This window comes from Cervus canadensis, chromosome 2, assembly GCF_019320065.1.
Source record: "Cervus canadensis isolate Bull #8, Minnesota chromosome 2, ASM1932006v1, whole genome shotgun sequence".
Lineage (NCBI taxonomy): Eukaryota > Metazoa > Chordata > Mammalia > Artiodactyla > Cervidae > Cervus > Cervus canadensis.
Window position 1 is genome coordinate 59,912,764 of NC_057387.1, and position 27,147 is coordinate 59,939,910.

Here is a 27,147-nt window from a genome sequence, read left to right on the forward strand (position 1 = left end):
TCAGCAGACAAGAGCTGCCAAAGCATTAGCATTTCTTTACATTTCAGTTTTGGCTTTATGCTAAGACATCAATGTTTACTTTAAAACTAAACCCAATCTCTGCAAAATATTTTTAGTCCATGTGCTGACAATGTTGTCTCACACTACAACAGAGGTAACCATAAGAAATGGAGACCGGCAGTGATAAACTTGCTTTAAAATAATCTCAGAGGCGCTAGCAGTACGTGGAACACACGCTTTTTTAATCCATTATTAAAAACATATGATGCGTCTGTGAGAGCTGATGTTTCTCCTCACCGCCCCCCGCCCCCCACCCATCCCACACACACCCAGTGCTCTGAATACTGGGGACAGTTACAACCACAACATTTTAAGAGGCTGATATCTTTTTTTCTTCACACACACACACAAAACCATGAAAGAACCTTTTACAGGAAGTAACAAATACTCCTAAATGACATTTCATTAAAAATGTGTTCCCTTGGAAAGCAGACAGAACTAAAAGCCATGCTTTTACTTGGCAGAAAATGGTACAGCAGGCAATGTGTGAAGCTAAGGAGCATCAAAATCTACTTTGCCATGGATGTGAGCAGCATTCTGACCTAGAAAATAAAAAGGCAAAGGAATTTTACATGTGCTTTGATATCTTCTAAACTAAAATTCCAGTGGAATTTCCATTTCAAGCAAAGAACAAACAAGAAAATGCAGATAATTGTATAAAGCATGTTAGTATAAAACTACCAGATACATCTTGGTTTCATTTTGTAAAAACCCTACATCATGACACATGACAATAAAAAACTGTTTGGTTATTTTCTTTGTTTCTAGAAAAAAATTATGCATCTATGTTAAACATGTAAATTTTCAGCTCTGGATAGGTCAATGATATTATGCCAGTTTTTTCCTTATATATCTTTTTCTTCTATTTTTCCTCCTTTTTATTTCTATTATTTTTCATTTTCTCCCTTTCTTTTCTTGGCATTTTTTCCCCCAAATCAGATTTAGCTAAAGTTCCAGAATATATTAACTGTTTCTGTTATTTAATTGAAAAACAATAAGAAAAATTTAAAAGTTGTAAGCACAGTGACCAAAATAACACCTTCGGTTATTCTTGCCTAAGACATCTGCTTTTAGCTCTTTTTAACTAAGTGAAAGTTAAAGTCACTCGGTCGTGTCCAACTCTTTGCAACCCCATGCACTATACAGTCCATGGAGTTCTCCAGGCCAGAATACTGGAGTGAGTAACCTTTCCCTTCTCCAGGGGATCTTCCCAACCCAGGGATTGAACCCAGGTCTCCCACATTGCTGTTGAATTCTTTACCAGCTGAGCATCAAGCAAGGACAAGTGATTAAGCTGAGTTGTTTCCTTCTCTTCTAGATAGAAGCAGGCCCAAGTCATCTTTCTTCTTGCCCCCTTCTAGGTCCTAAAAAAGGAGACTAGAATTGTTTTGAAAAATCTTCTGCCTGTGACAAGCTTTAACATACTCAGTAAAAGAGTTTGCAAAGCAGTTAAAACTCTACTGGGAATGGCATTGCCAAGTTGTTTTTCAAGGTTACTTTCTCTTCATTAAAAACTTTGTAAAATAATAATGAAAAAGAAACTGCTTCACATTAAGGAAAAAATAAGATCACTCGTCAGTTTTACTGCTCCCCTCCTCGAACTTCTCTTGGTTTCAGGGTAATATTGGCTCCTGTTCTCTAAAAAGTCTTTGCTTCACATTCTCTGTAAACAGAAAAGAGCCATAATTACTCCACATTTGATCCATATCAAAGCAACTGATCCATGTATCGATTTACATAAAGTAAAGCACATTAAACATTTTTGCTTTTCACCCTTACTTTACCACTTTCTAAGGAAAGTTTCATTTTCCATACTTCATTTGAATACAAAACCCTCCCGTTGAAATTTGTGATGTTAAACAAACCATACCAGTCATTCAACTTTTTAATTAAGGATTCAGTGTTCCATCCCTTTTCAGACATTAAAATTCAGGTGCAGTCATTAATCTTTCTAAACGAATTCACCTGTGGCTAATACTGATGTATTTTCTATGAGGCTTGTCATGGGCTGCATGCTGCATGCATAACCACTCCACAGTTAATTACACAGGGGATTATCGTTAGTGTCATAAAGATAAAGCCTTGCTAGCAGCATTATAGAGAAGTTTCTTTTTCTTTCTCCCTCCTCCCCCTTTTTCTGGAGCAATGCCCTATTTCATTTTGCTAACATTCACATAAGTATTTAAGAAGAATACCTTGTGTTTACCTCAAAGGCGGGCTGAAGATAGAAGACAAGGAAAAAGTTGAAAGTTAGGCACGAAAGGACACCTATTTTAGGGTTTTGCTCTAACAAGCTAATTTGCAAGATATGGCCCAAACCAAAAAACTCTGAGAATAATATAAGTAAAATATTATTAGTTATATTATTATTACCTTTAAGTTTTTGGTACCTTGATTAAGTATATAAATTAGTTTTTTCCCCTGAATTTGTGAATTGAATGGTAGCTCATATACCCACATTCAGAATGTAAAAAAAAAAAAAAAAAAAAATTGCCAGTTTTAATAAAAATTCCACTGAGATATATAATGAATAGAACCTATAATAGGGTTCTTTTAAAAAAAATATAAAGTAGCTATACAGTCTGAATCAACAATAACAACAAAAATCATCAAAAGCAAAAATAAAAACAAAAAGCAGGGCAGCAAGTTAGATGTATTTAAATTCCACACTTTAGATCAATAATTTATAAAACTTCTATGTATTTACATTTTGATAGGAATAGAATATTTTCACAGTCATGCATTGAACTTTAAATATATACATTCTAGTTGTAATTGACTTATAATTCTTTTTGAACTTGTTATCCACAGTATAGTACTGAGTATAATACATTCTTAGAAAATAGAGAAAAATGTGTAAGTATAGAATACAGGTGAAATTAAATTAAAATATAAGCTTCAGTTAAAGATAATTTGAGATTACTTCAACCAACAAAGAAATCTTAGTTAAAGAATCTGAAATGCTATCTAATACATTACTGTAAGGGAGAAATAAGGGAAAAGAAACTTTTAAAAATCCAGTTGCCATCAAAAGAATAGAAAATGTACCTCCTCCTCCCTCAATTTCTTTAATGTGGATTAAGCATTTTAATTTCTAACTATGGAAGAATAGAATCTTTATTATACTTTTTTTGATAATATCATTATTTGGAACTATGGAGAAATTGTTTCTGTCAGAAATTTAGGTGTTTCCAAAATGTTGGCAATTGCTTGATTATTTTTAAAATTTTTACCTATGGTTGTCAGCAACCATATAGCCACATCTTTTCTCTAGTTTAGGGTATGAAATGAAATCTATTTTTAATCAACTAGGAGATGATCGATTTGACTGTTTTGCTTCACCAAAAAAGCAGCTTCTTCTGCTCTGAATAGATACAAACTGATTACTAAACTTAAAAAGATTAATTAGTAATATTTCCCACAAAGTTTTCAGTTTCTTCAGATTAAAAATTTAAAGTTCAAACATAATATTCCTGTTTCCTGAGTTGATATCTACCCACTTGAAAACTGTGATTATACTTTGCTCTTCTCTTCTTTAGGCTCTTTTGTTTCTGAAGACATATTTCTATAAAAAATTTATCATGAGATTTATGCACATAATTTGATTTAAATTGACTATAACAATAATGGAATAATGCTGTAGTAGACAGTGAACCTCTCAGTGGACAATCTTTTACTAGTATTGCTGCTTTTGTCATGGATTATCTGAAATGGAACAAAATATCTTTTGTGGGCTGGATAGTTTGCACAGAAGAGTTTGGTCACTAAAACACATCAGCGCAGTTTTCTCTCCTATGCCAACGTGATCGTGAACACCTAGGCCCTAGGACGTGACTGTGGCTTCTTGTTCTTTTGATTAGGTGCATGGTGATAACTAATTCTCTTCTATGACTTCCTTATGTTTCCTAATGTCTTACATTCATATGTTCTGAAGAATATCTGATATTTTCATTCTTAACACATAAAATGCCAATGATGTTAAATTAACAGTACAAGCACTATGAATATATGAAACATTTCTAAGTAAGAATAAAGTTATTTTCACCCACTCAACTTTTTAAAAAAATCTTTAAAACTTAAAAATTATGAGAATTTTTTTTAAGATTTCTATCTAAACTATACAACTGTATTCTAATACGTACTTTCAAAATTATTGCCTACATGGTAGACATTTATATCTTTCAAATATTACTTTATGTAAGTTACTTTTATTAATTTTTTTATAGTGTTTTTCTCAATGCAATATTCACAAATAAGGTCTTGCTTTCCAGCCTCACAGTTTAATGTAAAAATTATGACTCTCTTGATGGACATTAAATTTTAATTAATCTGCAAAGGGAACTAGAGGGAGTATAAGAAGATAAATATGTTTGGATAGTGAAGTTTTCAAATTTTTTAGTATTGACTGTTTTCTTACCCCTGTTAGATACAGTTCTGATTATAACTATACCTTTAAACTATACCTTCCTGCTTTAACTTAAGTGATTTACAGTTATACAAACTATATAATATTATGCTTTATTTAAAAAATTCTTTTGAAGTTTCAATACTTCCTACCCCAACTCTGTCTGCTTAAAACTGCTTTCTGTGTACACTTTTCCCATCCCTCAAAACTGTTAAGAATGTAACAAAATACAAAAAAAGCAAATTGGAATGTATAGCTGCCAATTCTTTCATTCTTGATGTACTGTTCTATACAAGATACTTTGCCGCTCAAGTAGTGTGGACATTATCCAGGAATGCGTATGTAGGTTTCTGAAATTCTTAGGTAAAGCAGAGTTAATAATTGGATCAATCAGGCTTAAATATATATTGACTTTTGGGGTCTATGTTATAATATTTGGAGCTTAAGATGGTGCTGAATTTTATATAAGTGCAATAGTAAATATATTTTGGCAATTTAAAAAACTATATTTGTGGTTTCTGTTAGTTTAACAGGTAATTGTAAATACCTAAATCTGTGGACATGATATTTTCTTGTCAAACATCTAGGTCAGTACATGTCATAGTGGTCTATAATGCAAATCATCTTAAAGCTTTAAATAATTTCTTATGCATAAGATGGCCAACTTGATTCTACTATGATTTGTTTGGAAATGTTAACACATATCTACTACAATGACAAACATTTTGAAAAACGTTAGGTTGTACTGTTTTTTCAATTTGAGTTTGCATTTACTGTCTACAACTTTAACCTAAAAACTGATACCATTGAATATATATATGTATATATATGCCAGAGTGTAGAAATGTGCTAACTGAATTCAGAACAAAGAAAAAAATAAATGAGATACAATCAGTGTAACTAATACTTGAGGACACTTCTATAAATTTTTACTTCAATATTTTAAAAGTAAATTGCTAATTTAAATTTTCTTTTTTAGCAGAAATAATCTTATTTCTCTTGATTAAATTAATAATAGGTAATTTGAACAGCCCTGTGACAGAAGAGAAATTCTGTTTATTCACGATTTTTCATGTAAACCTCATCCAATCACCTTAATGAAAGAAACAGAGAAGCTTTGCATTTTAAAAATCTGCTCCATTCATTGGGTTAGAATCAAGAATTACAATACCAAGTATAATATCCAGGAAGCTATTTTCAAGCAATATTTTAAGATGATTGTCAGGCCATGACATTTCTTTCTTTCTTAACAGTTTCGGATACTATTAATATATAAATCTAAAGTTTGAATTGGCTGCCAGTAATTAAATTCAAAAACATTTAATACAAATTCAAACTCATATAGTGAAAACAATATCCTAAAAGACAAAAACAAACCGGCATTTGTGAGTTGACAAGATCTCACAGGACTGATCCTGCGACTGATCTCACAGGATTGTCCTTGATCATAATACTCCTTTCCAGTTTTTACTTGTACATACTCCTAATCCTCTGATTTGGGATCTTCAATTTCCTTGTTCATCAATATCTCTACTCAAACCGAAAACATATTTTTTAGCCTAACTTTTATGCCTGTGAAAGCAAAAGAACATTCCATCTACCTTTCATGCTGGTTACACACACAGGAGACATATGCTGCACCCCTAATCGTCCCAGACCATGACTTCTGTTTTATTGCAGACAGCTTGCAAACCTACTGACAGGATGCAGTATAAACACACCAGGCTTTATGGAGTTAGTGGATGCACTCACAAGGTTAATGTAGCATCTGTGATACAAGTCTGTGACCATTCTAATAGCTCTATTGGTAGACCGATGCCATTTCTCAGATCTGCTCTTGAGTTCCATTAAGCAGTTTCCTAGTCACCATTAACTTCAAGTATCATTTACATAGTAAATATATGAATCTCTGGAAAGGAATAACAGGAGTGCAGCCCATTTACACACCACAGGATACTGCTGAATCACAGAAGCCCTGGGCATATTTAGAATATCTTGGACTGACAGCACATTCCAATGCCTCACTTTGCATTTCTGGACACACGTTCAATTTCTGCTCGTGAGTAAGCTGGTCACTGGCCTGATACATTTGCTGTGAAAGGCTTCATTTTTCTCATTTAGAGGTTCGGCAGCATCTCTTGCTGAGAATATTTATAAGGTGTCATATTCTAACAAGCATGGGATAGACTCTGGAGTCAGAAACAAATTTCACACAGGGCAAGCTTTCTTTTTTATCTGAGAGCACTAAGGCTAAGAGCCCAGCAGGATTCATCTGGTCCACAAAAGAGCTTCCAGCCTGCACACAGTGTGTGCTTAGCTGGAACACCCGCACATCATGTTTTCTTACCAAATGACATTTTCTGGCTGCTCACTTCATATTTGTCACTTGTATGCAAAGTGTAATGTCTAAAGAAAGCATGATCAGCTTGTGCATCACTAATCTCATTACTGTCATAGCTCTGAAAACATGCAACAAAAAGTAACTGGTAAGCCACTACACATACACATGCCATGCTCAGCATGCACCTCATTGAAACGTGCAATTCACTGGCTGCTAAGAAAGGCAGCAGTCAGCAGTGCCAATTTGACTCCTCACTTCCTGCTGCAAATGAAGAATAACTCCTCAGACCTAAATGAAAGAAGTGCTGACAGGCCCATCTACCTTAACAAGCTACCAGGTACAAGGGGCAGGGTCATACCCACCAACCTTTTAAATCCGATTGAATATTTCTCTTTTTGGAAACAGGAGCAAAGGAGCACACGTTTTCTCGTCGTCACTTAGTCTCCCTTTCACTAGACTCTGACTTCCTGGACTTCATTTGGAGGTCTATGGAGACCCAGACTACATCATTACCATTATGTGTTATGTTGCACACTAATCATAACCATTATCACTTACAAGTCAACAGCTTCATTCAATTAGCTGCCTGACATGGATTTTTCAGTTAATTCATTGTGAAGGTCAGCAGTGGTCAGAGTGGCAGGTGCATTCTGCTACCTCTTTGAATGCCAATTAACAGTCTTAGATAATGACTGATTTTTATAGACAAGTTAATTAGAGAGATCAAATCTAAGATATAGAACTTATGGGACTGTCCAATACTATAAAAAATTATATAGGATGCCCTATGCATTTCAATAAATATGTATCCTTTAACTTATTCAAAATTAAAATCTATATGTTATGCTTAACTCCTTTACTCAATACAAAATAAAATGTGTCTATCATGGATATAAGGGGTATATATTTAATATAATGATATTATAAAGACTCAACATGAAAAGTTAATAATTAGTCCTGACTTTCATGTCTTTGGCAATAAGAAAATAACATCCTATGTGTAATGGGGCAGGCACAGTAGAGACATTTGGGTTTATAAGCACCAGATGATTGCAGAAAGATGACTCTGAACAGATCACCTGGATTTACTTATTATTCTGAAAAAAGTAATGGTCTTTATTTATATTGATTGGATATCTCTTTCATTTGAAAATAAAAATCATTCATCAAATGTCAAGGACAATATGTCACTACTGTAGTATGGTAGGTGATTTTAAATAATTTGTTAGAGAACTTTTATCTTTTTACTACCCTAGGAAGTGGTAGCATATTTTTAATAATCATAACATTTTGCAAATTATTTAGTTTTTAATGTAATTTATTATTTTACCAAGTTTTAAAAGCTCAGTGAAGTGTTAAATATTAGAACTATTAAAACACTATAACATACCATCTGAATAAAAGACAATATGCTTTAAGATACTTTGAAAGAACATAAATAATGTTATCTTTGAGAAATTATATAGAAAGGAGATCTGAAGAAATACTAATGGCTACTGTCTACAAAGGGAAGAACTTTTAACTCATTCATTACTTAGCATCCTATTTTGTGAAATAATTTGTGGGGTTGTTATTGGCAATTTATGAGTAGAATGTGGGATCCATTTAAGAAATATATGATGCACAAAATTTAAATACAGTTTTGCTATATATAGAAACTATAATAAATACAATAGTTTTTAAGATTGTCCTAAGATTCATGAAGAGAATATATTTGCCCACAGTAAAGAAAAAGATAGATGAATAGAGTTTGCAATACAAACTGAATTCTAGTTAAGTGTATTAATTTTCCCCTACTCAAAACCAGCCCCTTTTGATTTTTACCAGTAGTGCATAGTGACTGGATTAAATCAAAGACTTAACATGAAACTTATATAATTACCCCTGGCTTTCATGTATTTGGCATTTTAAAAAAGAAAAAAAGAATGTCCTATTCAGCAATGGGTTATACATAAGTAAAGACATTTAAGTTAAAAATGTCTCATGCTTGAAGTAATTTGACTCTAAAGGATTATACTGATTCTCAATATATGTTGATTTTTATTATGGAATGAAAGAGGAATGTATAGAAATGCAGACTTGACTTATGGAATTTCTAGAGAAAATATTGTACATAGTAAAATAATAGTGAATAGCATCATACATTTAACACAGGAGAAAAATATGTGTATTAATGGAATATATTTCTCAGAATAGTGATTTTACCTTTCATGATAGTCATTTGCTTAGGGATTATTTGATTTTTTATGGAAAGCAATTGTGTTTAAACTTAGCTGTAACAATCGGAATACCTTGAAATATTAGTACTCTTTCTAAATGATTTATTAAAAATTTTAGAAGTTTTTAGCAAGAAGATTATGAAGAAATGTTAGTTGCTTCACTTCTAAAATTTTGCCTTTTCATCTTCAAGCTATATTTAAAGTTAGATTAGAAGCAGCAATGACACTCTATATACAGTTTTTTCTGTACGTCTAGGGTCCAATGAAATTTAATATCCTCATAAAACATTTGTATACTACATACTTGTTATGTATTTACTACAAATGAGGCTCTGTGATAGGTACTAGGATATAAGGATAAATGTTTATAGCTAATAAAGAATTTTTATATCACATGTGACAATTTTCAAGCAAAAAGATATTTATTTAAATTTTATTTATTTCACTTTAAAAAATTTTAATATGGTAAAATATGTGCAGCACTTAGAAATGAAAATCAGAAACTTGACTTATGATTTACTTCCACGTTTGTAAACCACCAGTGAAGGAACTAGATTGAGCATTAAGTGGAAATTAAAAGAAGCTGTAACATTTTATGATAGTTAAGTATTAGGTGAACAAACTTCAGTTAATTCTGCAAAATAAAAAAGTGACATAAAGGTTACCAAAAGTAGTTCCACAGGGATTAAATTTGCAGCATTATGGATAACATCTTTCTCTTCCCCCCCAAACTGAAGATAACACTAAATGCATTTTGATTATTTTGTATTTTTAAGATCTTCCTCTGACACTTGAAGATAACAAGTATTGCCGGTATAGATGTCAAATGGCTGTTTTCTAAAAATAAAAAATTATAAGTGATAAAATCTATTTAATTATGACCATTATATATAACCTTTTGAAAAGAATAACAAAGCGATTCATAATTTAACAAAATGTGCCATTCATTACATACATATGCATTTATTATACAATTAAAAATATAAATCAAACTAGTGATAATATGTATTTATAAAAAATATTTGCACATTTGTGTGTATCATAAACAAATAATATGTATTATATAGGATGGAATATTAGTGATGTGCATGTGTGTGTTTTGAAAGCAGCAATATACTTTCTGGAAATATAATTTAAATGATTTCATGAATTGCTTTGCACTAGTTTATATGCTACGTTGCTAATTTATATGACTAATCCAGATGAATGAATGTGTTTCATAAGCTTTGTCAAAGTTTAATGACCTTAAATATAAAATCTGTTCAATATAGATATTAATACACTAGATTTAAAATTTTTAGCTACCTGGAACATAATGTCTTCTCTCATAATTATCTATGTTTGTTTTACTTTTAAGTAATAGTTTTCAACTTTGTAATATATATTGTACTTTCAATTAAATTTTATAAAATATATTAATCTGACATTGTGGTCAGATTGTGTGACAAAAAGCAAAAGTAATGCTACATAGAGAAAACCTTCAATTCACTTTAAAATATTTTAATAGTTTGCTTACTATTATTTTTGATTTTCAAATAACTTGAGCAGAAAGCCAAAAACATTGACTAAGAAGCACAATTTTTATTTGTTTAAATCACAAAGGATCACATTCCACAAGGGAAAGTGAAGTCAAGTTCAGGGGCTGGCATAGTGCCCTCAACTCTAGTAATTACTAGTTGTCTCTTCTTGGACAAATGACCTTTTTTTGCCTCTTTTTTTCCTCATTTGTAAAGTGGGAAGGTTGTAGTAGAATCCACTTTAAAGGAGTGGGATTAAAGAAGGAGGAGAAATTAAATAATCCACGGCAAATGATGGTAAGCAAGAAGAAATTGGTAAACATCAACATTATTAACTGTTGTTACCATTTTGAGCACATGTACTTGTTCTTCATCACAATTTCCTGTATATGATTTTTTTCCCCTCACCTATATTTTGGTCAAAGGCAAGAGGATGAACAATAAATATTCATTAGTCCACAGTTTCTCTGAAAATGATCATCTTGCGTTTTTAGTAAAGGTTGCCACATTTGAATAGTGCTAAAAATTAAAAAAAAATGATAAAGGCCAACGAACATGCAAATTATACTAGATGGACCAAAACATAGTAGAACAAAGCAGCAGATCTGTTTTTTCTCTTCTCTTAATGGTTCCCTATGAAGTAAAAGTATAATAGTAATTTTTTAATCTCTAAGAATAATTTCATTTGGTTTTTATGTCCTACCAAAATTATAATAACATTAAATTAGATAATTAAACAATTAATTTACATTTGGAAAATATAAGCATAAAATTATAATTAAAAACATATTAGGCATTTCTATAAAGTATTCCATATTCTTGGTATATTACTGGGTGTTTTTTAGTTGCAAAATTAAGCTGTTGGTCCTTATCTTTAAAAGCATGGAAGCCAAGAGCAATACTGATGATACAAATATTTAAAGAACCTAGAAGCAACTGAAAAAATAAGGAACTAATACCAGTGAAACAAAGTTCTTATTTGAAGTACACCCTGGTGGGATTAGCCTTTATTTACTCTGAGAACTGTGATTGTATTACCTGCAGAATTGAGGGGGTGGGCATTACTGTATGCTTTGTGTACTGGTGGGGTTCAAAAGTTCACCACCCTCTTTTTGCCCAGGGTTATGTCTGCCTGTTTGGATTTTCCTCCAACTTTCCTCTTCCCTCACCCCATGTGCTCATGCACACACACACACACACACACACCCTCCCTTGTAGTTACTGTCCAACCTGTTCTTTACTCATCTCCCTAGATCTGCACTTGCATCTTACCCTCCTTGCACACAGATTAGCTGTGACCTCAGTCCAGGCATTCAAACTCCATGAGCCTCAGTTAACTGGGTTCATTCACTCAGTACTATAATAATAACCAATTCACACACCTTTTTTTCCAAAGTATGAGGAGGCAAAATATTTAAGCTAATTTTATGAGGTTCACATCTTTGTTTAAAATACTTCCATTAATCCAATGAACCTCTATATTCCTGTAGAAAATGTTTAGGTAAAAAGGATTTCTGTGAAAGTCCCCAAGAGTGATACTTTAAAATAATGGGTTTTATAAATGCGTGTTATAAAATACCTTCACCAATGAAAAGAAATATTGCTCTGAAAAAAAACTGAAGCCAGTAAAGATTTGATTAGAGATGACTTCTTTGAGAAACTATCTGATTTGCAAGGGTGACATTAATTTTCTTCTTACTCTCAGAAATTTGACAATACTTAAATGTCTTATTTTCTTTCTGTTTCTTAGAACTCACTCGATTCATCCTCTATATGTTTTCTTTTTCCTGTTATCTCACCAGACAAAGTCCCTCGTGCCTGAAAATTCTTTGCCTTTGGATCTGCCAAGTTATGGCCCTCTGCAAATTCCGTCTTCACTCTTTGTCTTTCTGAAGTTTGCAATACACAGTAGATAGAACATCATCTGAACAACAATAAGCACCCCAGAAACAGACTGATAAATATTAGATGGACTGAGAAATGGTAAAGATTATTGACTTTCCTTTCATAGTTAAAAAAGAGAGAGATAGAGAAATGAGCAGGAAAGATGAATAGGGAATTGAATCAAAATTAGCCAAACTTTCTTATACTTCATTAATGTATTTATCATAAATAATATTCAAGAAATATTTCTTTTTATTATGTTTAATAGATATATTAAATAAGGCAAACATTATTAAATTATTTAAGTTTCAACTACTAAGCATAAAGAGTAACTTAATTAGATGTTAGAATTGAGTAGCAATTTAATTAGATGTTAGTATTTACCACATGTAAAGATCAATGCCTCCAGATAAAACATCTAATGTTTATATAGTGTTTACTGTGTCCTAGGCAAACTAACAAACTCTGTATAGATTAACTTATTTAATTCCTTCAAAACCCTACAAGGAATACACTGTTACTGAGGTTCAGGAAGATTAGAGAGATTTCAAGAGAATAAAGAACTTGTCTGAATTTATTCAGTTTAGAGGCAGAAGAGTCCAGATACAGATACTGATCATTTAATGCCTCCAGAGCCAATGCCCTAAGCCTTTATGCCCAAAGACCTAACCAGCAAACAAAGCTGGCATAAACAGCAAGACGAACTTTACAAAAAGGCAAAATAGCTTCTGATTTGAATGGGATTGTTACATGTTAGAACATGATTAACCAAATATTGTATAAATTATTCTTGAATCAACCAGGATGGATTTTAGTACAAGATATTATCTTGCCAGTATGCAGACAATTTACAAAATCAATGATTTTGTATAGTCCATTAATAGATATATCAGCAGAACATTTTGTCTTATGAATGTCCAGCAACATCACTATACCTCTGAAAATAAGGCAAAGGTTTGAAAATATTTAACTAAGAAATATTTTTTAAAAATTGCTTTCAATATCACATATTTACAGAGTAATATGTGTAATTGAAAAATATTTACATCTAGATTGTCAGTTTAAAAGGGGAAAGTTTTTTTCATATTCATTTTTATATCTCCCTCCAATGCATTGCATTCTTATATAAGGCATATATGAAGTAATTATTTTGTGGTTTCAAAATTTTAAAATATAGACATATCTGCATTCATCCATGAGAAGTGACTTGTTTTTCTTTATTTGTCTGTAATTGGGGTAAAATTAAGCACTTTTAATTTTACCTAAAGAACTTATTTAGGAAGCCATCTTCACTTATTTTAATTTCTTGGGCTCCAAAAACACTGCAGATGGTGACTGCAGCCATGAAATGAAAAGATGCTTGCTCCTTGGAAGAAAAGGTATGACAAACCCAGACAGTGTATTAACAAGCAGAGACATCACTCTGCTGAAAAAGGTCCATTGACTCAAAACTGGTTTTTCCAGTCAGTAGTCATGTACAGAGGTGGACCATAAAGAAGGCTGAGCACAGAAGAATTGATGCTTTTGAATTGTGGTGCTGGAGAGGACTCTTGAGAGTCCCTTGGACAGCAAGAAGATCAAAACAATTCTAAAGGTAATCAACCCTGAATATTCATTGAAGGGACTGATGCTGAAGATGAATTCCCAATAGTTTGGCCACCTGATGTGAAGAAGCAACCCATTGGAAAAGTCCCTGATGTTGGGAAAGATTGAGGCTAGTGGGAGAAGGGGACAAAAGTGGATGAGATGATTGGATGGCATCACCACATCAATAGACATGAGTTTGGGCAAACTCAGGGAGATAGTGAAGGACAGGGAAACCTGGTGTGCTGTGTCCATGGGGTTTTAAAAAGTAGGACACAATTGAGCTAATTAACAACAAAGATGTCCTTCAACAGATGAATGAGTGAATAAAGAATATGTGATATACATGTATATGATGGAATATATATATATATATATATATATATATGCATAATGGTATATCTATCTATTTATCCTATCAGTTCAGTTCAGTCACTCAGTCGTGTCCAGCTCTTTGCGACCTCATGGACTGCAGTGTGCCAGGCCTCCCTGTCCATCATCAACTCCCGGAGTTTACACAAACTCATGTCTAATGAGTCGGTGATGCTATCCAAGCATCTTATCCTCTGTTGTCCCCTTCGCCTCCTGGCTCAGTCTTTCCCATTATCAGGGGCTTTCCAAATGAATCAGTTCTTCACATCAGGTAGCCAAAGTATTGGAGTTTCAGTTTCAGCATTAGTCCTTCCAATGAATATTCAGGACTGATTTTTTTTTTAGGAGGGACTGGTTGGATTTCCTTGCTGTCCAAGAGACCCTCTAGAGTCTTCAAAAACATCAATTCTTTAGTGCTCAGCTTTCTTTCTATTCCAACTCTCACATCCATACATGACTCCTGGAAAAACCATAGCTTTGACTAGATGGACTTTTGTTGGCAAGTAATGTCTCTGCTTTTTAATTTGCTGTTAGGTTGGTCATAACTTTTCTTCCAAAGAGCAAGCGTCTTTTAATTTCATGGCTTCAGTCACCACCTGCAGTGATTTCTGAGCCCCCCAAAATAAAGCCTCTCACTGTTTCCATTGTTTCCCCATCTATTTGCCATGAAGTGATGGGACCAGATGCCATGATCTTAGTTTTCTGAATGTTGAGTTTTAAGCCACCTTTTTCACTCTCCCCTTTCACTTTCATCAAGAGGCTCTTTAGTTCTTCACTTTCTGCCATAAGGATGGTGTCATCTGCATTTCTAAGGTTATTGATATTTCTCCTGGCAATCTTTATTCCAGCTTGTGTTTCATCCAGCCAAGCATTTCTCATAATGTACCCTGCATATAAGTTAAACAAGCAGGGTGACAATATACAGCTTTGACATACTCCTTTCTTGATTTGGAACCAGTCTGTTGTTCCATGTCCAATTCTAACTGTTGCTTATTGATCTGCATGTAGATTTCTCAGGGGGCAGGTCAGGTGGTCTAGTGTTTCCATCTCTTTCAGAATTTTCCACAGTTTGTTTTGATCCACACAGTCAAAGGCTTTGGCATATTCATTAAAACAGAAGTTTTTCTGGTACTTTCTTGCTTTTTCAATGATCCAACAGATGTTGGCAATTTGATCTCTGGTTCCTCTACATTTTCTAAAACCAGCTTAAGTATCTGTAAGTTCACAGTTCACCTACTGTTGAAGTCTGGCTTGGAGAATTTTGAGCATTACTTTGCTAACGTGTGAGGTGAATGCAATTGCATGATAGTTTGAGCATTCTTTGGCATTGCCTTTCTTTGGGACTGGAATGAAATCTGACCTTTTCCATTCCTGTGGCCTCTGCTGAGTTTTCCAAATTTGCTGGCATATTGAGTGCAGCACTTTCATAGCATCGTCTCTTAGGATTTGAAATTGCTTAACTGGAATTCCAACACCTCCACTAGCTTTGTTCGTAGAGATGCTTCCTAAGGCCCACTTGACTTCACATTCCAGGATGTCTGTCTCTAGGCGAGTGATCACACCATCATGATTATCTGGGTCATGAAGATCTTTTTTGTATAGTTCTATGTATTCTTGCCACCTCTTCTTAATATCTTCTGCTTCTGTTATGTCCATACTATTTCTGTCCTTTATTATGCCCATCTTTGCATGAAATTTCCCTTGGTATCTCTAGTTTTCTTGAAGAAATTTCTAGTCTTTCCCATTTTATTGTTTTCCTTTATTTCTTTGCATTGGCCTTTTAGGGGAAAGTCTACATTTGAGTAATTAGAGAAGCAAACGGCAACACACTCTAACATCCTTGCCTAGGAAATCTCATGAACAGAGGAGCCTGGTGGGCTACAGTCCTTGGCGTCTGAGTCAAACATGAATTAGGAACTAAAGCACCACCACCGCATGCAAGGGATATACAGAGTTTGTCTTTCTGTGTCTGACATATTTCACTGAGCATAAACCAGCTTCTTCCATGTCACAAAAGCAGGATTTCCTTTTCTATGGCAGAATAAGGTCTCATCACACATATAAACTTTGTGTGTCTTTATAGTGAGGATACCAAGGACTATAGCCCACCAGGCTCATCTGTTCATGAGATTTCCTACGCAGGGATATTGGAGTGGGTTGCCACTTGATTCTCTAATCCCTTAAATGTAGAATCTCTCCCAAAGAGCCAATTTTATAGAGACAGAGAATAAATTTCTGGTTGTCAGAGGCAGGTGTGGCAAGGAGGAAGTGGGGTGACATAGGTCACTATGTACAACATGGTGATGGTAGTTAATAATATGATACTGTGTACTTGAAAGTATACAAGAGTAGATCTCAGGCATTCTAACTACACATGTGCATGTGTACACACACACACACACACACACAATGTTAATTATGTGAGGTAGTCTTGGTAAGTATTCCACAATGTATATGTACATCAAATTACCACATTGTACATTTGAAATATATACAATTGATTTTGTCAATTATTCTTCAGTAAAATTAAAAGAAAGAAAGTGAAGTCACTCAGTCATGCCTCACTCTTTGCGACCCCATGGACAGTAGCCTGCACCAAGCTCCTCCGTCCATGGGATTTTCTAGGCAAGAATACTGGAGTGGGTTGCCATTTCCTTCTCCAGGGAATTTTCCCGACCCAGGGATCGAACCCAGGTCTCCCGCATTGTAGACAGACATTTTACCGCCTGAACCACCAGTGAAGTCATACCTGGCTTGGGGAAAACATGGAAAGCTTCATTGCTTTCTGTTTTCAAAATGTTACATTGGTAATATAATTCCCCTGCCTGACATACACATACACATGCATGCTTCAAAGCATTCCAAAAAATATCCGAAGATAATTGTGTATGATAAGATAACTTATAATTTAGCAAAAAACACAAACAACTAGGATTCTCTCATGAAAGCTACCTGGCATGCTTGAGATGCAAGAAATGTCATGCTTGTCAAATTCCACTGAAAAAACACACAGGTTCCCAGTCTCTAAAGTCTCTTTTGGAGTCCTTGACCAAAGCTGAATTTCAGATACGAAGTATATTAGTCTCCAAAGGATATGCCCTGCTGACTTCTTTCCCTGTTAACAGTATTATATCATCTTTGAACAGAAACCCTTTGTAGTTTATCATAGCCTGGCAGCCAAAGATACAGGTAACTTTTATTTGTGGTCATTCAGGTGGGGCACCTCAAGCCACTGATATACATGTATTCCTATAGGGCAGTTTTGAAAGAAAAGGTCATCTGTTTCCTTTTTTTGTTCTTAATATAAATATATCCCTCCTTTACTTTCTCCCCAGCAATTCTCTTCCCACCTCAAGGAGAAATCTTATATACCCTGAAAACCAAAAGAAGACCTCAAACCCCCAAAACTTAAAAATAGAAAGCCAAATCCTAAGCTTTTTAAAGAAAAAAAATTAAAGAAAAAACACACTGCAAATTGCAGACCTTCTGAATGCTTTAGCTTTCTTCCCACAATACATAATCTCTATCATCAAATTGGATTGTCTGTGAAATAAGAGATGTTAGTGTTAGACAGGTAGTTATTTTAATATGCTCTTATTACCACAACTTTTCCCCAAACAGGAGAACACAGTCTAGCACTTTAATTTTGCAGTCAGGCAAGGTACACTTCGTATGTTTGTTAAACATCTCCACTGTGTACATAATTAGGTCAGTTATTTACTTCCAAGTTATTTCAAGGTTCAAACCAGTCTAAACCAAGAAAATATATCAATCCCTTTTATTTGTTTCCTTGAAAAAAGGAAGGAATCTAGAGAAAAGTGGCAATTTTACAAATTTGGTTATTAACCAATCATCAGATAACTACAAAATCATTGGCAATAATAAAAGTATAAAATTTATACTCTTATTGGGAAAATATTATACTTTAAAGATAACTTAAATTAAAATAATTTTTAAAATGTAGGATCATTAGCCAAATGGTATTTTACTTGTCACTTTGTTAACTAGAAAATTAAAATTTATTTTGCTTCTGTATACTAGGTGCAAATGAAGTAGGTAATCCAAAAAAGATTTTTTTGGGGTACAGAAGAAGGAGAGTATAGAAAATAAGAAATATTTTCCAATGTAACAAAAATAATGCACCTGATATAATTTAATAAAACTAACAAACTCTAAATTTATAGATGCAGAATATTTTGCTCATTACTTTTCTAAGTTTTATTTTTTTAACATTTCAAAACAACAATGAAATAATCTAGCATGCTCTTTTTAGCAATAATTGAAAGATTTTTTTTTTAATAGAAGAGAGTTTCCATATTCAAAGTGAGTAAAACATAAGCAATATTGGTTCTTATTTTGGATGAAATTGTTACAGAAGAAATCATTGTCTCTTGAATTTAAGCAACTACCTGTATTGTAACCAGAAAATAGTTTGAAATTGAATTTTCTGCTGCTGTTCATATTGCAGCTTTATGTAACTGATTTAAAAAAAAATTACCTTAGCCATTGGAATGTCAAAAAATATATTAAGTGAAAATACAAATTCTTTTAAGATTATAAAATCATATGCATAAATAACTGAAGTTTGAAATGTCTGAGACTTTTCTAGGTTTGTGTCACTCTGTAAATCACAATTTCATCATCTTTAAAATGAAGAAAGTATCCATTTTACAGGGCATTTATATAGATTAAATGAGATTATTTTTATGTAAAAGACCAAATTTTGTAAATAGTAGCAATAGTAGTATATAAGAAGGAAAGAACATCAGAATAACACAGTTAATTCAGATACACAGTTTACACCTGCAAAGGAAAAGAAAAGCAACAAGATATAAAATAGAGTAAGATTCTCCTCTTCCTCCCTCTGCCCTTCCTTGTTCATCTCTTTCTTCTCCTTTCCTCCTCTCCTCCATCTCCCTAAGCCCCCTTTTTTCTCCTTTCTCCTCTTTGTCCTCCTCTTCATCTCCTTTTCTTCTGCTGTTTCTTGTCTATTCCTCATCTTCCTCCTCTCCCTCATCCCTTTGGATGTTCATTCCATCAAGCACAATGCTAGGTACATTCATTTTATCCAATCTGAACCCTAGGACAACCTTATGAAATAGCTATGAAGCAACTTAGCAGCCGCAGCATAGTTATTTTTGTACTGTAAAACACACTAAAAACTGGTGTGTGAGTGACCAAGCACTCTTGGTTAGTTAAAAGTAAATTTACACTTTTTTTTTCTTTTAAATTTCTCAGCTCCTATAAACAATCTTCATTCTGGGTAAATACTATCTATTTTTCTCAGTTTTTCCTTTTGAAATTGTTCTAACAATATTTCAAATCATGTTTATTGCTTCTTTCTGATGTTAAAGCAATATATAATCATTGCAAAAAATTAGAAAATGTAGGAAAGCAAAATAAAATCAAATTATAACAATAACCAGGAATAACTAATAATTTGACTTTGTAAGTATAGATGAGGGCTGTAAATAGAGCAGTTTATCTTAAAAAGGAAAGTATTGACATTGTCTACTTACTATGTGTGTGGGCCATCCATATTACCTGTTTTATTCTTTTATTTAACACATGGGATACCTCATTCCTCATCAGTGTGTGGCAGAGTACATGTACAGTGAGGTTAGAACAATGAACAAGATCACATCCTCATTCAGAATTTGCAGACTGGTTGTACCTATTGAATAAAAAAAAAAAAAATTCAAGGCAACTTTTTAAAATGGATTTAGTCTAGAAAGACTTGAATCAAGGCATCTAAATTAAGACACTGGGAAAAGTATTTGTGAAATATTGTCTGTTCAGTTTCTGTCTGTGTGGAGTATGAGGAACACTTAAGATGATGGAGTGTGGTACTACCGTGTTCCCCTGTGCTGTGCTATCCTGTCACTCGGTCATGTGCTCAGCTCTGCGACCCCGTAGACTGTGACCATCCAGTCTCCTTTGTCCATGGAATTTTCCAGGAAAGAGTACTGGACGGGGTTGCCATTTCCTCCTCTAGAAGATCTTCCCAACCCAAGGATCGAACCTGTGTCTCTTGTACCTCATGAATTGTCAGGCAGATTCTTTACCACTGCACTGCTTGAGATTCCCTGGTGGCTCAGATGGTAAGAATCTGTTGGCAATACAGGAGACCCAAGTTATATCCCTGGGTCAGGAAGACCCCCTGGAGAAGGGAATGGCCAGCCACTTCAGTATTCTTGCGTGGAGAATTCCATGGACAGACCATGGGGTCGCAAAGAGTTGGACGTGACTGAGCAACTAACACTTTCACTTTTTCTTTACCACTGTAGCACCTGGGAAGCAAAAAAAAAATTTTGAAAGAGAAAATATAAGAAACAGATTAAATTCATTACAAATAATACTCAAATCTGAAAGATTAAAATAATTGATTAATAATTCCATACTACAAGGCCTTGCTAAAATGAAGTCATTATTTCTATGACTTTTGATTTCTATTTGATCTTTTGTTATATATGTGCTTTTTTGTAATGACTCTCAAAAGAAACTTTGGTGTGAGTAGGGTAGAAAGTACGTGTGACGTGCACCCCAATGTTCATCGCAGCACTGTTTATAATAGCCAGGACATGGAAGCAACCTAGATGCCCATCAGCAGATGAATGGATAAAGAAGCTGTGGTACATATACACCATGGAATATTACTCAGCCGTTAAAAAGAATTCATTTGAACCAGTTCTAATGAGATGGATGAAACTGGAGCCCATTATACAGAGTGAAGTAAGCCAGAAAGATAAAGAACATTACAGCATACTAACACATATATATGGAATTTAGAAAGATGGTAACGACAACCCTATATGCAAAACAGAAAAAGAGACACAGAAATACAGAACAGACTTTTGAACTCTGTGGGAGAAGGTGAGGGTGGGATGTTGCGAAAGAACAGCATGTATATTATCTATGGTGAAACAGATCACCAGCCCAGGTGGGATGCATGAGACAAGTGCTCGAACCTGGTGCACTGGGAAGACCCAGAGGAATCGGGTGGAGAGGGAGGTGGGAGGGGGGGATCGGGATGGGGAATACATGTAAATCTATTGCTGATTCATGTCAATGTATGACAAAACCCACTGAAAAAATAAATAAATAAATTAAAAAAAAAAAGAAAGTACGTGTGAAACCACACAATTATTTTTATTCATTTTCCCATAAATTATAGACAAATCTTCGATTAATTACTAGCATGCAAAGGTAGAGAACCCAATGATTTCCTTTTTAAAATTAGTTTAATAGGTTTCCCAATATTTGATTAAAAAGTAAGAAACAAAACCATATATTAATATCATTATTTTTATACAGATATAGTCTGTAAAACAATTTTGAAATGGTATAAGTTTAAATTTAGGTCAGTTTAAAAATTTCCACTTGTATCTGCAAAGTTTTAAATAAAAGATGGAATATGCATCACCTAAACAGGGATTATAAATAAGTTAATCACTAAAGAACATAATTTGGTTCTAGATTACATATTTCTGATAAAATAAAAGTACTTCTTCCATCTCTTCTCATCATTTTCTGTCTTGTAATCACAAAACAATATCTCTCATCTGAAAGCCTCAAGCTCCAGCTATCAGTAATGAAATTGCAATCGTTAGCAAACACAGAATTCTGCTTCCATTTCCAATTTATGTCCAATCACGTCAAAAATTAAATAATCTAAGGGTTTTAGAGAGTGTGCAATGGTACTCAAAGAGCGAGTTACAGTCTACTTTCCCCATTTCTAATCTGACCGCTGTTAGTATTACTAACAAGATATCCAAGGTCATTGAACAGGCTGAACAATGCACCTTGAGGCCTTAATAAGTCCACAAAGTCTCAAAGGTTGTACCATGTAAAAGTCAAATAATTAAACACTGATTACTTACTGTTTAAAAAAAAAAAAAGGGACAGCTGGGAAAAGTTGGATTCAGAAGGTCTAATTTCACAGGGAAGATTTCAGTGAAAATTAAGCCTTTGACTATATTCTGCTTGACTTGATTTGAAAGAAAAGGATGCTAAAAAAGGATTATAAAAGGTATTCAATACTGTCTTTCTGCAGCAGAGCTTTGGGAGGTGACAAACAGCCACTGGTAATTCATTCAGTCATTTTTCCCCCAAACAGCATTTAGATTCTCCTTCAAAATTTGGCTGCAATTCTTTGGTTTCATTATTCTTTCAAAATACTAGACCTCCTTCCTTCTGCACTCTTGGCTTCAGTTGAAATGTTTTAGCTTCCTAGAAACAGCTAATTTCTAATAAAATTTACAAACATAGCAAAGTTCATTTCACCTAACACTGTTTTATTGGTCACACATGAAAAAAAATTATCAAGTTCTAAATATTGAGCTATTTTCGCCTCTACTGGCATTTAAAGGTAGAAACTTAGTGATACCTTTCTTAAATGGACTTAATTTATTTCTTGATATTTGATTTAAGAAACACAGGCAGAGACTTAAACAATTTTGAAAATAGAATGTGTTTAAATATTTTCATTCAGGACATCTAGAGTTCAGAATATATTTAAATGCTCTTCCTTCTGGCCCACCCTTACTCCCAGTTTATTCCAGTGACTAGTATGAAAAAATGCCATAGATGACACAGGTGCTAAAATTCATTTTCTTTCTGAAAGTCATCTCAATTTTTAACCCTCTCATTTCACTCTGCCTGGTATAGAAATGCATTTATTTCCATTAAATTGATGAGATTAAGATCATGTAATCAAAATAGCTATACTTGTTAAAATCTACTTACTATGTTTCTTGGAAATATGATCAGTGATCTGATTATAAGAATATATAAGATTCTTTGTTTTCTTATTAGTCTAAAACTACCTATGCTGAATTTATCCAATATTTTCTTGTTCAATTTTTCCTTAAAAAGCATGTCTATTTCTATTGACAGTGAAAATCAGTGTGGATTATTAATACCTCCTGAAACACAAACATAAATATGTGAGCCTATTCATAGCTACCATGGCATAAACATTTCAATGGGTTAGATAGATTGCCAGAACTATTTGTAGCAAGGACCAAGAAGCAAAGGAGAGTTGCAAATCATGTATGAGCTATTAAATAATTAAACATCTTTGATGATTTTATTGATGAAACTGTTGTAGTTGAAAGAAAAGTTTGAAAGATAAATATCTAATAATAAAATATGAAGCATTTTTACCTCCGAGAACATCATTGAGTATATTGCTTTTTTATTAATTTTATTTTTTATGAGAAATGTTAAAGATGATATTAGCAGCTAAACTAAAATTTTATAGTAAAAATAAAATCATAAATATATAATTGTAAAATAGTATTTTTAAGTGCTGACATTTTTAATCAGAAAAATATGTTAAATACTGTGAAGTGTAACCATAATTGTAAATTCAGAGTTCACCCAATATTTCCATTTTCTTCTTTTGTAATAAGCTGTTCTCATTCCAGGTAAAGAAACCACTATTCAATGGTGAACTCCCACTTGAAAGACAAGTGGTTTTCCAGGAACATTTGTATCAGTTTAGTTGTTCAGTCATGTCCCACTCTGTGTGACCCCATGGACTGTAGCACACAAGGCCTCCCTGCCCATTACCCCCAGAACTTACAAAAATTCATGTCCATCGAGTCAGTGATGCCATCCAACCTTCTCATCCTCTGTCATCCTCTTCTCCTCCCATCTTCAATCTTTTCCAGCATCAGGGTCTTTTCCAATGAGTCAATTCTTAGCATCAGGTGGCCAAAGGATTGGAGTTTAGGCTTCAGCATCAGTCCTTCCAATGAATATTTAGGATTGATTTCTTTTAGGATAGACAGATTGGATCTCCTTGCAGTCCAAGGGACTTTCAAGAGTCTTCTCCAATGCCACGGTTCAAAAGTATCAATTCTTCAGCACTCAGCTTTGTTTATAGTCCAATTCTCACATCCATACATGACTACTGAAAAAACCATAGCTTTGATTAGACAGACTTTTGTTGGCAAAGTAATGTTTCTGTTTTTTAGTTTGCTATCTAGGTTGATCATAGCTTTCCTTCCAAGGAGCAAGCATCTTTTAATTTCATGGCTGCATATACCATCTGCAGTGATTTTGAAGCCCCCCAAAATAAAGTTTCTCACTTTTTCCATTGTTTCCCCATCTATTTGCCATGAAGTGATGAGACCAGATGCCATAATCTTAGTTTTTTGAATGTTGAAACTTTAAGCCAACTTTTTCACTCTCCTCTTTCACTTTCATCAAGAGGATTTTTAGTTCTTTTTCTCTTTCTGCCATAAAGGTGTTGTCATCTGCATATCTGAGGTTATTGATACTTCTCCTGGCAATCTTGATTCCAGCTTGTGCTTCATCCAGCCCAGCATTTCACATGATGTACTCTGCATATAAGTTAAACAAGCATGGTGACAATATGCAGCCTGACCTACACCTTTCCTGATTTGGAACCAGTCAGTTGTTCCATGTCCAGTTCTCACTGTTGTTTCTTGACCTGCATACAGATTTCTCAGGAGGCAGATCAGGTGGTCTGGTATTCCCATCTCTTTAAGAATTTTTCACAATTTGTTGTAATACACAAAGTCAAGGGCTTTGGCATAGTCAATTAAGCAGAAGTAGATGTTTTTCTGGAACTCTTGCTTCTTCAATGATCCAACGGATGTTGGCAATTTAATCTCTGGTTTGTCTGCCTTTTCTAAATCCAGCTTCAACATCTGGAAGGTCATGGTTCATGTACTATTGAAGCCTCACTTGGAGAATTTTGAGCATTACTTTGCTAGTGTGTGAGATGAGTACAATTGTGCGGTAGTTTGAGCATTTTGGGGTATTGCCTTTCTTTGGGATTGGAACGAAATCTGACCTTTGCCAGTCCTGTGGCCTCTGCTGAGTTTTCCAAATTTGCTGGCATACTGAGTGCAGCACTTTCACAACCTCATTTTTCAGGATTTGAAATCGCTCAACTGGAATTCCATCACCTCCACTAGCTAGTTTGTAGTGAGGTGCACTTGACTTTACATTCCAGGATGTCTGATTTTAGATGAGTGATCACATCATCGTGGTTATCTGGGTCATGATGATCTCTTTTGTATAGTTCTTCTGTTTATTCTTGCCACCTCTTTATATCTTCTGCTTCTGTTAGGTCCATACCATTTCTGTCCTTTATTGTGCCCATCTTTGCATGAAATGTTCTCTGGGTATCTCTAGTTTTCTTGAAGAGATCCTTTAGTCTTTCCCATTCTATTTTTTTCCTCTATTTCTTTGCATTGTTCACTGAGGAAGGCTTTCTTATCTCTCCTTGCTCTTTTTTGGAACTCTGCATTCAAATGGGAATATCTTTCCTTTTCTCCTTTTTCTTTAGCTTCTCTTTTTTTCTCAGTCATTTGTAAGGCCTTTTCAGACAATCATTTTGCCTTTTGCATTTCTTTTTCTTGGAGATGGTCTTAATCACTGCCTCCTGTACACTGTTGTGAACCTCCGCCCATAGTTCTTCAGGCACTCTGTCTATCAGATGTTATCCCATGAATCTATTTGTCACTTCCACTGTATAATCGTAAGGGATTTGGTTTAGGTCATACCTGTATGATCTGGTGGTTTTCCCTACCTTCTTCAATTTAAGTCTGAACTGGGCAATAAGTAGTTCATGATTGGAACCACAGTCAGCTCCTGGTCTTGTTTTTGCTAACTCGATAGACCTTCTCCATCTTTGGCTGCAAAGAATATAATCAATCAGATTTTATTATTGACCACCTGGTGATGTCCACATGTAGAGTCTTCTCTTATGTTGTTGGAAGAGGGTGTTTCCTATGATCCATGCGTTCTCTTGGCCGAACGCTGTTAGCCTTTGCCCTGCTTCATTTTGTATTCCTAGGCCTAATTTGCCTTTATTCCAGGTATCTCTTGACTTCCTACTTTCGCATTCCAGTCCCATATAATGAAAAGTACATCTTCTTTGGGTGTTAGTTCTATAACGTCTTTTAGGTCTTCATAGAACCATTCAACTTCAGCTTCTAGCATTATTGGTCGGGGCATAAATTTGGGTTACCATGATACTGAATGATTTGCCTTGGAAATGAACAGAGATCATTCTGTTGTTTTTGAGACTGCATTCAAGTACTGCATTTTGGACTCTTTTGTTGACTATGATTGTATCCAAGTACTACATTTCACATTCTTTTGTTTCTTTGCACTATAGTGAAAAGAAAATTGTTCTTTTTTAAAGAAAAAAAATATGGTGTAAAATCGACATTAAAATACTTTTTTTACAAAGAACTAGTGGAAACATCCTCTGTACCAATAGGCCTTTCACTATTTTCTTTAAAATATTTCAATCTAATTTTTGAACATTTTCAAAGATTGCAGATATCAGCATGATCATGGATGCTAGATGCAAAAGGAGAGTTAAATGTTTCTTCTGTGATGCACAGAAGTGAGAAAGTGAACACTAATATCTCTTATGAAGAAACAGAGCCATTGAACTTCACCAAGAAAACCGGTATGATTGTAAATGGATTCCTATTAAAGAAAATTACATTGGAAATCCTTTGCCTGAGTGACTTTCAGAAAAATACTAAGGCAAGTGATACGCATGGTATCTTTGCCACTTCTTTAGCAGAAAGAATGGAAAAGGAACTAGGAGTCAGAAATACTTCACTTATTATTGGACCCTAGTCTTATCTCCACTCTGACAGCCTCTCCTCTAACTTGCTAAAATAAAAATAGTGATCTCCAAATTTTCATAGAGTTCAAAAGGACTGTGTCAAAATGACATTTTCTTGGTTTATGTTCTCTTTATACTTTTGA